Source organism: Pan paniscus, chromosome 14, assembly GCF_029289425.2.
Source record: "Pan paniscus chromosome 14, NHGRI_mPanPan1-v2.0_pri, whole genome shotgun sequence".
In the NCBI taxonomy this organism is placed as follows: domain Eukaryota; kingdom Metazoa; phylum Chordata; class Mammalia; order Primates; family Hominidae; genus Pan; species Pan paniscus.
The window spans coordinates 41,245,423-41,260,602 of record NC_073263.2 but is presented as its reverse complement, the minus strand read 5'-3'; the positions used below and the strand labels follow the sequence as shown (position 1 = coordinate 41,260,602).

At 35.0% G+C, this 15,180-nt stretch overlaps 1 protein-coding gene across 1 annotated transcript in view; it reads left to right on the top strand.

Moving 5' to 3' along the window:
* Positions 1-15,180, top strand: part of VWA8 (von Willebrand factor A domain containing 8) — a 393,066-nt gene that overhangs the window by 197,598 nt on the left and 180,288 nt on the right. The gene's annotated exons all lie outside the window — the stretch shown is intronic.

The following is a 15,180-nucleotide window of genomic DNA, read 5'->3' as shown; positions in this document are numbered from 1 at the left end:
CTAAGTGATCAGTTCTTGAGAGAGAATTGTAGGAGAATAAAGAGCAGAGTTAGTGGGTCAAAGGAGAAAGAGGAAAGGACTCAGGGAACGCTGAGATATGGTGAAAAACTGCCTTTTGGGACTTATACCTCTGCCCATGACAGGGTAGTGGTACCAGATTAGCCCTACCACAATAAAAACTATAAAACTGAACAAAATTCACAAACACTAGGAAAAGAAAAACTACTAGGGATCTTTGAGCTGAACAACTACTAGAGTTCCTTCATTAAATACCCCTGGTATTCAGAAGGGTATTTATCTTATAAAGTCTATGTTTAGAAGTAGGACTAATCTATCCCTAAAGTAAGAGTTACTCCATACCTATCTTTACAAATTTTAAAACTAAGCCCTGATAAAGAAGGATACTTGCTATTTAATATTGTTTTGGAAGTTTTGTCTCATACAAAATGGCTTTAAAAATAAAAATAATGGGTATTTGGGGAGGGAGGGAGGAATACCTTGAAAAAATCAGGTGATTCAACAGTAAATTGACTTCATACCTGAACAAAACTTAACACTCAACCAAGAAGACCGCAAAATCCAAACACTCAACAACATAGCATTCATTGAGTCAAGCATTCAATAGGAAATGACTAGACATACAAAAAAAGCAGGAAAATTGGTCAATAGAAATAGACTAAAAATGACAGGATAATGGAATTAGCAGACAAGGACTATAAAACAGTTGCCATAAATAGATTCAAACATTTAAAGGGAGAAAAATGAACATAATGATGGAATAATTGGAAATTCTTAGTGTAAAAATGACAACCCTAAAAAAGCAGCTTCACATACACACAATTGTAGTCTCAAAAGAGAGGAGAAAAAAATGGGACAGAAAAATATTTGAAGAGATAATGGTAGGAAAATTCTCAAATTTGATAAAAAAGATAACATCACCAATTCAGGAAGCTCAATGAACTTCAAGCAGAATAAACAAAAAAACACTACATAGCATATAATCAAATTGCTAAAAACCAAGAGAAAAATCTTTGAAATTACCAGAGGAAAAAAGACATATTACCTATAGGAGAACAATGATAAAAGTGACTGCTGACTTCTCCTGAGAAATAAATATGAACCACAATTCAATTGAAGTGCTGAAAGAAAAAAAAATCAGTATAGATTAGTATATTTGGCAAAAATATTCTTCAGAAGGCAAAATAATGACATTTTCAGACAAAAACTGAGAGTTTTTTTTATCAGCAGACCTGTGTAATACAAAAAAATAAAATTACAATTCAGAATTTCCTATGAACGTAGATGCAAAAATTTTTAACAAATGTTAACAAATCAAATTCAACAATATATAAAAAGAATAATATATCATAACCAAGGAGGTTTTATCTCAGGAATGCAAGGATGGCTTAACATTTAAAAATCAAATTATATAACACATTTACAGAATAAATAAAAAACCATATGATCCTCTAATTGCCGCCAGAAAAATCATTTGAGAAAATTCAATATCCATTCCTGATAAAATATCACATAAACTACAGATATCAGGAAACTTCCTCAATCAAGAGGCATCTGTAAAAAGCCTATAGCTAAACTTCATATTTAAAAATGAAAGACTAAACGTTTTTCTCATGATTAGGAGAAAAGACAAGAATATTAACTACTCATATTATGCTGGAGGTGCCAGCTAGCACAATAAAGCAAGAAAACTTAATAAATGGCATACATGTTATTTATAGATGACACAGTTGCATGAATGTGTATATAAAAAACCTTAAGAAACATATAAAAAAAGCATTAGAACTAATAAGCAAGTTAAGCAAGGTCATAAGATACAAGGAAAATGTACAAAAATCAATAGTATTCCATATATATGGAACATATATACTAGCATATATATATTCCATATATTCCATATATATGGAATATATATACTAGCATATATATATTTCATATATTCCATATATATGGAATATATATACTAGCATATATATTCCATATATTCCATATATATGGAATATATATACTAGCATATATATATATATGCTAGTATCTATAGCAATGGGAAAAAATTTTAAAATACTATTTACAGTAGTATAAAGAATATATTTAGGAATAAATTAATTTAACAGAATATATGCAAATTTTAAATTTGCTATTGTTAATAGGGTGTAACAAGGTCAATAGACACCATTATTTCTTCAAATACTTCTAACTTGCTGATGGCTGTTTGAAATGGAACTGAAGGTTATCTGTTTCATACTTGTGAGATGATGAGCTTCCGTCGTAGTAAATTCTTCCCCTTATCTTCATCTATCTCAACATCCCTCTCAGTATCCTCAGTATCTCTGCTATATAGTGTTCATTCTACATTATCTGGAAATAGAAGGTATTCTTTGTTGTTTACAATACATTTTTAATCCTGATTTTCTGCTACCGTCATTTCTGCCAATATTAGAGAATTGTAATTACAAAGCTAGATCCATGAATTGGCCAAGCTAAATATAATTCTTCTCAATATGTTAGGCATTAAATGTTAAGAATTTGTTCCGTAGAAAGCCCTCTTCTCATTGTCATATTACTTGTCCCCCACATTCCCACTCCCAACTTTCCGTGTTTCTTTCTTCTATCACCCATCATTTCATTTCCCAAATTTTATATAGGTCAACCACATATTTCAGAAAATTTCTATCCTTTTCTAGTGCTTTAAGAACATAGGATCTTACATGTTCTCTCTTATAAGTGGGAGCTAAACATTGAGTATCCATGGACATAAAGATGGCAACAATAGATAGTGGGGACTGCTAAAGGGCAGAGAGAAGGAGGGGAGCAAGGATGGAAAACTAACAATTGGTTACTATGTTTACTGTGTAGGTGGCAGGATCAGTCATACCCTAAATCTCAGGATCACACAATATAGCCATGTAACAAACCTGCACATGTACCCCCTAAATCTAAAATAAAGGTTGTAATTATTTTTTAAAAAGAAGACTAATACTGGTTCTTTTACCCCAGCTTCATCCAAATTTTTACCACACTATTTTTATATCTTCTCATGGTTCTTTGTATGAACGATGTATTATATAAACCTAGGACTTTCAACTCAAAAAATTTTTAAGTATTTGTCATATTAAAACTACAAGGCTGTGTATTATAGGAGATATAGGAAGAAATAAGAAACATAATCCTACAGGAGCTGTAATACTGTTCTTACTTGTAATTATTTCAATCTTCTATGTTCCCCTGAATCTGAAACACTCTCTTTTTTTTTCCTCTCCTTTAAACTATTCAATTAGTTTTTCCTCTCACATGGATAAAGTTGGAAATATAATCAAAGAATCAGAATTTTCAGCTAGTTTGCTAGTTCTCACTTGAATAATTTCTATTTGTAACATATCATAATTCCAACTTTTGAGTTACAGGGCACATAGCAAGACCAATATTTTATATTTAAGGATGATAAGTGAGAATTGCAGTTCATTCTTAGCAGAATTGTGCTGTTTTGATTGCATAGTGTTTACCTCCTGCTGTAGAGTGAGGGTTCCTTTAAAAATATTTTATTACTTGACAGTTTTAATGTATATACAGATGCTACTTAAGTGTATAGTATCAATTTAGAGCAAAACAAATGAATTTAAATTTAATATTTTAAAATAAGGAAAAAAACTTTTTTTCTTAAAGATGGCTTCAAAAGTTGAAAATGTCATTGAAATTTATACTCCAGAAAAGAGGAAGTCACTTTTTATGAGAATCACTTCACCATGGAGATGTATATACAGATGACATATAAGTATATACTATCAACTTAAAGTGAAAACAAGTGAATTTAAATTTAATATTTAAAAATAAGCCAAAAACCAATTTTTTCCTTAAGGATGGCTTTGGAAATTAAAATCAGCTCTCAAGATAATACCCTAGGAAAAAGAAAGTCATTTTACATGAGAATTTCTTCATATCATGAGGGCAGTTTCTCCATTCCTTTATTTTGAACAACAAAATATATTTTTAGAAAGATATATTAGGCTGAACTGCCTCAGTCAATTCTAATTTTAGATTATGGTCATTACTTAACCAGCGAAAGAGGAGACAATGAAATATAACAAGTATTAGTAATTATTTCTAGGTGTATGTTACCACCATTATCTTTATAAGCAGGCTTTTTAGTCATGGATTCATTATGTTTATTAGCCATGAGAAGCTTTGATAAATGTTTTAGGATCTGTTCCCTCTAATTATTGGCGTAAAGTTATTTAGAATATCATCTTATGATATTTTAATGTCCTTAGTAATGATATTCCCATTTTTATGCCTGGTATTTGCTGTTTGCCTTCTCAATCAGTTTTGTCAAGGGTTTATTAATATTATTGGTCAAAGAACCAACTTTTGGCATTGTTGAAACTCTCTTTTGTATGTTTTGTTTCTATTTCAATAATTTCTGTTTTTATCTTTATTATACCCTTCCTTTTGTTTTCGTTCGATTTCACGTGTTGTTCTTTTAAAAAACTTTTTGATGTGAATGCCTAAATTATTGATTTTCAATCTTTAATTTATAGTATGCTCATTTGAAGCTATATATTTTTGAGCCTTTCTTTGGGTCTCAGTTCTTTCATCTCTAAGAGGAGCAGTTGGGGTCATTTATATAATAATATCTTTCTTAGCTCTGTATTTGAATATCTTTCATTGGGCAAAAAGAAGATGGTATTCACAATGCTTTTAAAAGTTTAAAGGATTAGAGATACCATGCCTTACTTTCTGCCTAGGATGTCTTTAATACTAACCATTTGTTACAAAATAACAAACGATCCATAAATTGTAAAGAGTTGCATGCTGCTGATTTATATTCTATGGTAATTCTGAAAGTGGCTAGATAAAAGTATAGATAAGTTATCTATGAAAAAAATTACTAAACTGAAAATATAATAAAAATTTCAAAGCTAAATATTTATATTTTATAGTACCCATTACTATATTATTGATTGATAATAGTGTTACAAATAAAATATCTATTCATTTTAACAAGGGCCCTAAGTATCTCCAACAATATTGGTTATTTACTATGTAAAGTTGGAAGTGAAAAGTCTCGATTTCTGTTTAAAATATATATATTACCCAGTTAAAATGGCTTGTATCCAAAAGTCAGTCAATAGCAAATGCTGATGAAGATGTGGAGAAAAGGGAAGCCTTGTATGCTGTTAGTGGGAATGTAAATTAGTACAACCACTATGGAGAACAGTTTGGAGGTTCCTCAAAAAACTGGAAATTGAGCTACCATAGGATCCAGCAATCCCACTGCTGGGTATATACCCACAAGAAAGAAAATCAGTATATTGAAGAGACATCTGCACTCTTATGTTTATTGCAGCATTATTTACAATAGCCAAGATTTGGAAGAAGCAACCTAAGGGTCCATCAACAGATGAACGGAAAAAGAAAATGTGATATATATACACAATAGACTACTATTCGGCCATAAAAAAAAGAATGAGATCCTGTCATTTGCAAAAACATGGGTGCAACTGGAGGTCATTATGTTAAGTGACATAAGCCAGGCACAGAAAGACAAACTTGACATGTTTTCACTTATTTGTAAGAGCTAAAAATTAAAACAATTGAACTCGTGGAGATAAGAGAGCAGAAGCATGGTCACCAGAGGCTAGGAAGAAGAGTGGGGTGTTGCGGAAGTAGGTATGGTTAATGAGTACAAAAATATAGTTAGATAGAATACATATGATGTAGTATTTGCCCACACAACAGGGTGATTATAGCCAAAAATAATTTAATTGTACATTTAAAAATAACTAGAAGAGTATAATTGGATAGTTTGTAACACAAAGGATAAATGTTTGAGGTAATGGATACCCCATCTACCCTGATGTGATTATTATGCATTGCATGCTTGTATCAAAATATCTCGTGTACACCATAAATATACACACCTACTATGTACCTGTATTAGTCTGTTTTCATGCTGCTGATAAAGACATACCCAAGACTGGGCAATTTACAGGTTTATTGGACTTACAGTTCCATGTGGCTGGAGAGGCCTCACAATCATGGTGGAAGGCAAACAGCATGTCTCACATGGTGGCAGACAAGAGAAGAGAGCTTGTGCAGGGAAACTCCCCTTTTTAAAACCATCAGATCTCTTGAGACTTACTATCACGAGAACAGCACAGGAAAGACCTGCCCCCATGATTCAATTAGCTCCCACTGGGTCCCTTCCGCAACATGTGGGAATTCAAGATGAGATTTGGGTGGGTTCACAGCCAAACAGTATCGGTACCTACAAAAATTCGAAATAAAAAAAAATACATACACTGAAGATTTTTTACTGACTAGACTGACACTCCTACTAATTTCAGTGTGGGGAATTTTTTATTTATTATATACAGTTTTAGGGCTACATTTGCCATAACATTTCATATACAGCTTTAGGGCTACATTTGCTATAACATTTTAGCTCATAAAATTGCCTTAAGAGAAACATATGTCTAAAAGACCTAAAAAAAGGCAGTCTATAAAGAATGTTTAAGACTTCTCTAATCTATGGATAATCCACTTAAGATCTTTACTTTGTTTATTTTAGATTCCTTTCAATGGATTTGTGATGTTACCATCTAAATAATCAGTCACACTTAGTTTATGAATGTCATTTGAACAAATTAGTTATAAGGGCCATTCAAAACATAGTCTTGATAAGTAAAACTGTCAGCAAACATACACAAATAAAACACAACCAGTGTACTTTTAAATATGGCCATGTTATGTTTTGATGATCAGATTTCATAAAGCCAGCAAGCTGGGCAATTCATGGATTTAGTTAAAATCAAGATGTCTGGAGAGAATGATACAGGTAATTTAAAAGATTAATGAAAGTAATTACTTTTGAAAGTATACATTTAAAACAGAAGAGAATATATGGCTCCCATTTGTGAAGTGAATCTATTTACTTGTTTTTCTATGATGTTATGTTAATTTGACATTAAGAGGACACTTGAATATGTTAACTTCTGTAACTGTATTTCCTTCTTGGTTAAAAATACATGTCTAAAATTAAAATTTTAGACAAGATTAAAGTCAGACTTATTTTAGGGCTCTGAAATACTTATACTGCCAGAGTTTTTTTTCATTTGCTATCCTTCATAATTGAAGAGGACAGCACAGGTCCAATCATTAACATGACCTATGCTCTTGGTTATTTTTCTAATAGTGGTGTTTAGATTGGGAGTTCCCAGGTCTCCCAGGATAGCCCCAACTTTCTCTTTCAGTGAGATTTTCTGCAGATACTCTCAATTTACTCCAGACTATTCAGTGTCCTACTCACAAGTTTTGAATTTGTATGCATGCCTTCTTTATTCCTCCATCTAAAATGTAGCTCCTTTCTCCCCCAACCCTTCAAGGTTTGGTCCACTGTTACTTCTACATAAAACCTTTTGTGATTTTTCTTCATTCTGGGTGTAACTGTTCCCTCCTCTGACACTCCACAGAATTGAATTTGTACCATTGTGATAGAAAGGGCGTGGGTTTTAGAGATCAAATCCAGTCTTCACTAACCTTTCTGAGCCCTGAACTCCTTGAGTCTTAATTTCCCTGCCTATCGAATTGAAATAATAATAGCTTGCAGGGTTGTTGTGAGAAATAAATGAGAGAATGTGTGCAATGGGCCAACCACAGTGTCTGGCACCTTTAGATACCTAAACATTTAGGCAACATAATAAGTGTTAGCTTCTTGCCGTATACCCTACTTTCCTATCAAACATTGGTTTGCACTGTAGTAGTTTCTATATCTTATTTCCATCCCCTCCTCTTTGCCCAGTCATGCCTTTCCAACTAAATAGGGAACTTTTTGAGGGCAAGAACCTGGATTATTCACTATATGTTAATTCATTCGCCTAATATCTATTCATTTTGTTTGGCAGTGTCTGTTTTAGGCACTGGATGACGTATAGATGATGATATCCATCTTGACCTAGTACAGCTTGCTTGTCAGTGGTGAAAATGCATCAACATTTATGGTACAGTTATTGTATATAAGCTATGATAGAGCATGTGCAGGTGTCGTGGGAGCCTTGAGGAGGGACACTGAACTCTCAAAATACATGTCTGTGATATGGTAGAAGGTGATGTGGAGAAGGTAGCACTCAAACTGAGTCTTAAGGGGTAAGTAGGAGTTTTCTAAGTGGAGCACAGAGAAAGCAGCATTATGGTTATTGAAAACAGGCAGGACTTGAATCACAGAAAACACTAGGAGGTGATCCAGATCATATTGTTGGTGCTGAGCAAACATATTGACAATGAGAGTGGAAAGAAGGAATATATTGAAATAGGTTTACAGGGCTAATTTTAGCTTTTATAACTATGTGGAGGGTGGGGGGAAAAGAGAAGTTAACAGTAACTCCTGTGTGTGATCTACCAATCATGAGGCAGGTACTTGGAGTGGTTCTTAATTCACAGCAGATGTCCAGTAAGTATTTGTTTAAATGACTTGATATGTACTAATTTCATCTGAAACTTCCAGGTCAAGCTCCCCTGTGGTCAGTCATGCCTACCGAGGAGCACTGATGCTTGTTTTAGAATTAAGGTTAATTCTATGTATATAATAGATCTTTAACTGTTATGTAAGTGTTCTAACCAACTGAGGTCATTAAAATATTGCATTTTGGATGGTTATTGTTAAAACACTTACTTTTCCTCTGTCATAGTTTCTTTATGAAACCAAATGAAGTAAACCATTTAGCAAATTCTGCACTCTTAAAATCAAATATCCTGGAGTGAATGATGACATGCTTTACAAAGCACAACATAATTCAATATATGAGGCTCTCCTCAAGCTGAAGAAAACTGAATGTGACAGTATAAATTTTGAAATTCACAAAGTCCCAGAGAGCACATAGAAATACTGGCAGAAAATAGAAAACATAAAAGCTTTTCTGAAGTCTCCTGGAAAAAATTATTATTGAGTCATCACAACATTCTTAGCACTGATAAGAGCACTAGAGAACTGGAGCCCTGTCCAATGTCAGCTGCTGCACAGAATAGCCAGGCTGCTCCCTCTTTCTCATCTTCCCCACTATAAATTTGAAAAGGCTGTTTTGGACACATTTTTATTAGCAATTGGGCAGTAGTTTCCATATTAATAATGCCTTCTACTGCCCCCCCTTTTTAATTTTTTAAAAAATGAATTATGGCAGTGCCTCTACTTTTCCATGTAGATCTTTAGGTTTGTAATAATTTTTGACTCCTCTAGATGATCTCCAAATTGATTTAAATTTTTGTATTTTTTTTTATTTAACATTTGCATAGCAGCTACTGTATGCCAGGCACTGTTCTAAGCTGTTTTCAAACTGTAACTTGTTACTGCTCACTACAGCTCTATGAGATCAATACCATTACTGTCTCTGTCTTGCAATTGAGGCTGCTGAGGCACAGAGAGGTTAAACAATTTGGCCAAGGTCACACAGCTAGCTTCATACATTCTGGCTTCAGCCCTGTGTTCTAACCACTGTACTGTACTGTGCTTGAGTTGTTTTTGTTTTTTTTTTATCAAATATGTTTCTGTAACATTCTACATACTTTGTTGTCATGTCAACAATGTTCATACGATTTTCACCTAGAGTGGATTCCATCTCAAGAAACCACTTTCTTTGTTTATTCACAATAAGCAATTCCTCATCTGATGAAGTCTTAGCAATAAGCAGTTCCTCATCTGATGAAGTCTTAGCACAAGGTTGCAGCAATTCACCTGCATCTTCAGGCTTGGTTTCTAATTCTAGTTCTCTTGCTATTTCCAGCATATCTGCAGTGAGCTCTTATACTAAAGTCTTGAACATTTGAAAATATTTTGTGAGAGTTGATTTCAATTTCTCTTAACCGTCTGTTAATGTTGATAATTTGGCCTCCTTCTGTGAATCATAAATGTTTTCCTTCCTTCCTTCCTTTCTTTTTTTTCCTTTTTTTTTTTTTTTTGTTTTTGTTTTGTTGTTGTTGTTGTTTTAGATGGAGTCTCGCTCTGTCACCAGGATGGAGTCTAGTGGCATGATCTCGGCTCACTGCATCTTCCACCTCCCGGGTTCAAGCAATTCTTCTGCCTCAGCCTCCCAAGTAGCTGGAACTACAGGCACGCGCCACCATGCCCAGCTAATTTTTGTATTTTTAGTAGAGACAGGGTTTCACCATGTTGGCCAGCATGGTCTCGATCTCTTGACCTTGTGATCTGCCCGCCTCAGTCTCCCAAAGTGCTGGGATTATAGGTGTGAGCCACCATGCCAAGCCAAATGTTCTTAATGGGATCTGGAATGGTGAACCTTTTCCAGAAGATTTTCAATAGACTTTGCCCAGATCCGCAAGAGGAATCAGTATCTATGGCAACCATGGCCTTATAAAATGTATTTCTTTTTTTTTTTTTAATATACTTTAAGTTTTAGGGTACATGTGCACAACGCGCAGGTTTGTTACATATGTATACATGTGCCATGTTGGTGTGCTGCACCCACTAACTCGTCATTTACATTAGGTATATCTCCTAATGCTATCCCTCCTCCCTCCCCGAACCCCACAACAGGCCCCAGAGTGTGATGTTCCCCTTCCTGTGTCCAAGTGTTCTTATTATTCAATTCCCACCACATTGTTCATTTCCCACCTATGAGTGAGAACATGGGGTGTTTGGTTTTTTGTCCTTGCGATAGTTTGCTGAGAATGATGGTTTCGAGCTTCATCCATGTCCCTACAAAGGACATGAACTCATCCTTTTTTATGGCTGCATAGTATTCCTTGGTGTATATGTGCCACATTTTCTTAATCTAGTCCATCATTGTTGGACATTTGGGTTGGTTCCAAGTCTTTGCTATTGTGAATGGTGCCACAGTAAACATACGTGTGCATGTGTCTTTATAGCAGCATGATTTATACTACTTTGGGTATATACCCAGTAATGGAATGGCTGGGTCAAATGGTATTTCTAGTTCTAGATCCCTGAGGAATCACCACACTGACTTCCACAATGGTTGAACTAGTTTACAGTCCCACCAACAGTGTAAAAGTGTTCCTATTTCTCCACATCCTCTCCAGCCCCTATTGTTTCCTGACTTTTTAATGATCACCATTCTAACTGGTGTGAGATGGTATCTCATTGTGGTTTTTGCTTTGCATTTCTCTGATGGCCAGTGATGATGAGCATTTTTTCATGTGTCTTTTGGCTGCATAAATGTCTTCTTTTGAGAAGTGTCTGTTCATATCCTTTGCCCACTTTTTGATGGGGTTGTTTGTTTTTTTCTTGTAAATTTGTTTCAGTTCTTTGTAGATTCTGGATATTAGCCCTTTGTCAGATGAATAGATTGCAAAAATTTTCTTGTATTCTGTAGGTTGCCTGTTCACTCTGATGATAGTTTCTTTTGCTGTGCAGAAGCTCTTTAGTTTAATTAAATCCCATTTGTCAATTCTGGCTTTTGTTGCAATTGCTTTTGGTGTTTAAACATGAAGTCCTTCCCCATGCCTATGTCCTGAATGTTATTGCCTAGGTTTTCTTCTAGGGTTTTTATGGTTTTAGGTCTAACATTTAAGTCTTTAATCCATCTTGAATTAATTTTTGTGTAAGGTGTAAGGAAGGGATCCAGTTTCAGCTTTCTACATATGGCTAGCCAGTTTTCCCAGCACGATTTATTAAATAGGGAATCCTTTCCGCATTTCTTGTTTCTGTCAGGTTTGTCAAACATCAGATAGTTGTACATGTGTGGCATTATTTCTGAGGGCTCTGTTCTGTTCCATTGGTCTATATCTCTGTTTTGGTACCAGTACCATCAGAAGGCAAGAAATAACTAAGATCAGAGCAGAACTGAAGGAGATAGAGACACAAAAAAACCCTTCAAAAAATCAGTGAATCCAGGAGCTAGTTTTTTGAAAAGATCAACAAAATTGATAGACCGCTAGCAAGACTAATAAAGAAGAAAAGAGAGAAGAATCAAATAGACGCAATAAAAAATGATAAAGGGGATATCACCACCAATCCCACAGAAATACAAACTACCATCAGAGAATACTATAAACACCTCTACGCAAATAAACTAGAAAATCTAGAAGAAATGGATAAATTCCTCGACACATACACCCTCCCAAGACTAAACCAGGAAAAAGTTGAATCTCTGAATAGACCAATAACAGGCTGTGAAATTGAGGCAATAATTAATAGCTTACCAACCAAAAAAAGTTCAGGACCAGATGGATTCACAGCCGAATTCTACCAGAGGTACAAGGAGGAGCTGGTACCATTCCTTCTGAAACGATTCCAATCAATAGAAAAAGAGGGAATCCTCCCTAATTCATTTTATGAGGCCAGTATCATCCTGATACCAAAGCCTGGCAGAGACACAACAAAAAAAGAGAATTTTAGACCAATATGCCTGATGAACATTGATGCAAAAATCCTCAATAAAATACTGGCAAACCAAATCCAGCAGCACATCAGAAAGCTTATCCACCATGATCAAGTGGGCTTCATCCCTGGAATGCAAGGCTGGTTCAACATACGCAAATCAATAAACGTAATCCAGCATATAAACAGAACCAAAGACCAAAACCATATGATTATCTCAATAGATGCAGAAAAGGCCTTTGACAAAATTCAACAACCCTTCATGCTAAAAACTCTCAATAAATTAGGTATTGATGGGACATATCTCAAAATAATGAGAGCTATTTATGACAAACCCACAACCAATATCATACTGAATGGGCGAAAACTGGAAGCATTCCCTTTGAAAACTGGCACAAGACAGGGATGCCCTCTCTCACCACTCCTATTCAACATAGTGTTGGAAGTTCTGGCCAGGGCAATCAGGCAGGAGAAGGAAATAAAGGGTATTCAATTAGGAAAAGAGGAAGTCAAATTGTCCCTGTTTGCAGGTGACATGATTGTATATCTAGAAAACCCCATTGTCTCAGCCCAAAATCTCCTTAAGCTGATGGGCAACTTCAGCAAAGTCTCAGGATACAAAATCAATGTGCAAAAATCACAAGCATTCTTATGCACCAATAACAGATAAACACAGAGCCAAATCATGAGAGAACTCCCATTCACAGTTGCTTCAAAGAGAATAAAATACCTAGGAATCCAACTTACAAGGGATGTGAAGGACCTCTTCAAGGAGAACTACAAACCACTGCTCAATGAAATAAAAGAGGATACAAACAAATGGAAGAACATTCCATGCTCATGGATAGGAAGAATCAATATTGTGAAAATGGCCATACTGCCCAAGGTAATTTACAGATTCAATGCCATCCCCATCAAGCTACCAATGACTTTCTTCACAGAACTGGAAAAAACTACTTTAAAGTTCATATGCAACCAAAAAAGAGCCCGCATTGCCAAGTCAATCCTAAGCCAAAAGAACAAAGCTGGAGGCATCACGCTACCTGACTTCAAACTATATTACAAGGCTACAGTAACCAAAACTGCTGCTTGAGTTTATTGTGCTGAATCCATGGTATTTTAGTGAGGGTAGTACTGCAGTAAGTATATCACTAAAGTATTATCCATATGATAGGAATATGGGTCAAACCAATTGTTACAATCTACACTTCAGCCTATATATACTATAATACTTGATTTTTAAAATTCTAGCATCATATTCCTAATCCTTGCTCAGCTTGATCCCAAAGTATTTTTCCACATTTTTCAGCCAGTTATTCCATATTAATTCCATTTTTGTCAATAGTGATATCCTTATTAAATTTCACTTCGCTGGATTATTACACTTACATTGATGCTCAATCACACCTCCTTTGAGGAGTGTCATCAGTAAATTTAATAGCCCTGTTTTCTGTTCCATCACCTGGACAATTCATAAAAACGTTTACCAGATTAATTCCTGTGGTCTTTTAGATGATGTTCCTCCCCAGCTGGGTACCTCAGTAATATCCTTTCTTTCAGTGTACTCACCAAGTGGTTACATTATCCTGTCATCTAATTTGTGGGTTATGGATTTGATGAGTCAGAGCTACAGACTCCTGAAACTGGAGATGCCAGCAAGTGGTGTGCTCAGGGCTGTTTTGGAAAAGAATACTGGAGACAAGAGTCTATGGGTTTCTTCATCTTTATTTTCTAGATCACAAGCTTAAGGAGCTTGAGAACCACTGAGATGCAGTGTGTATTTTCTACTTAGTTTTGTTATGTCCCTTGCCACTAGAGAACAGCTACATTCCTTTCAAGTGTTATTTACTTTTTTAGTTTGAGAAAAACGTTAAAAATCCAAAAAATGTAAATACAAATATATAACACATATCCAAATTTATCACCCAGATTTAACAACTGTTCATATTTTTCCAAATTTGATTCTACTCTTCCTTTTGCAGAAATAAAACACTATAATTATAGCTGAGGTCTCCTTTAGCCACCACTTCCAATCTGGTCTCCCCTTCCTCAAGTCGATCACTATTATAAATTTAGGTTATAACTTTTTAATCCTTTTTTTCACTTGTAAAGCAAAATTTTATTAAGAAAATCATTATTTCTATGATGAAATCAGTGATATTCTGATGGAAGAGGGATTTTTTAAAAATTTAGTCCTTATTTGTAATACAAATAAAAACAACTCTGGGTCAAATGGTATTTCTAGTTCTAGATCCTTGAGGGATTGACACACAGTCTTCCACAATGGATGAACTAGTTTATACTCCCACCAACAGTGTAAAAGTGTTCCTATTTCTCCACATGCTCTCGAGCACCTGTTGTTTACTGACTTTTTAGTGATCGCCATTCTAACTGGTGTGAGATGGCATCTCATTGTGGTTTTGCTTTGCATTTCTCTGATGACCAGTGATGATAAGCATTTTTTCATGTGTCTGTTGGCCGCATAAATGTCGTCTTTTGAGAAATGTCTGTTCATATCCTTTGCCCACTTTTTGATAGGGTTGTTTGATTTTTTCTTGTAAATTTGTTTAAGTTGTTTGTAGATTCTGGATATTAGCCCGTTGTCAGATGGGTAAATTGCAAAAATTTTCTCCCATTCTGTACGTGAGCAATGTATCACAGGGACAGAAAACCAGACACCACATGTTCTCACTCATAGGTGGGAATTGAACAATGAAAACACTTGGACACAGAGCCGGGAACATCACACACTGGGGCCTGTCATGGGGTGGGGGGATGCGGGAGGGATAGCATTAGGAGAAATACCTAATGTA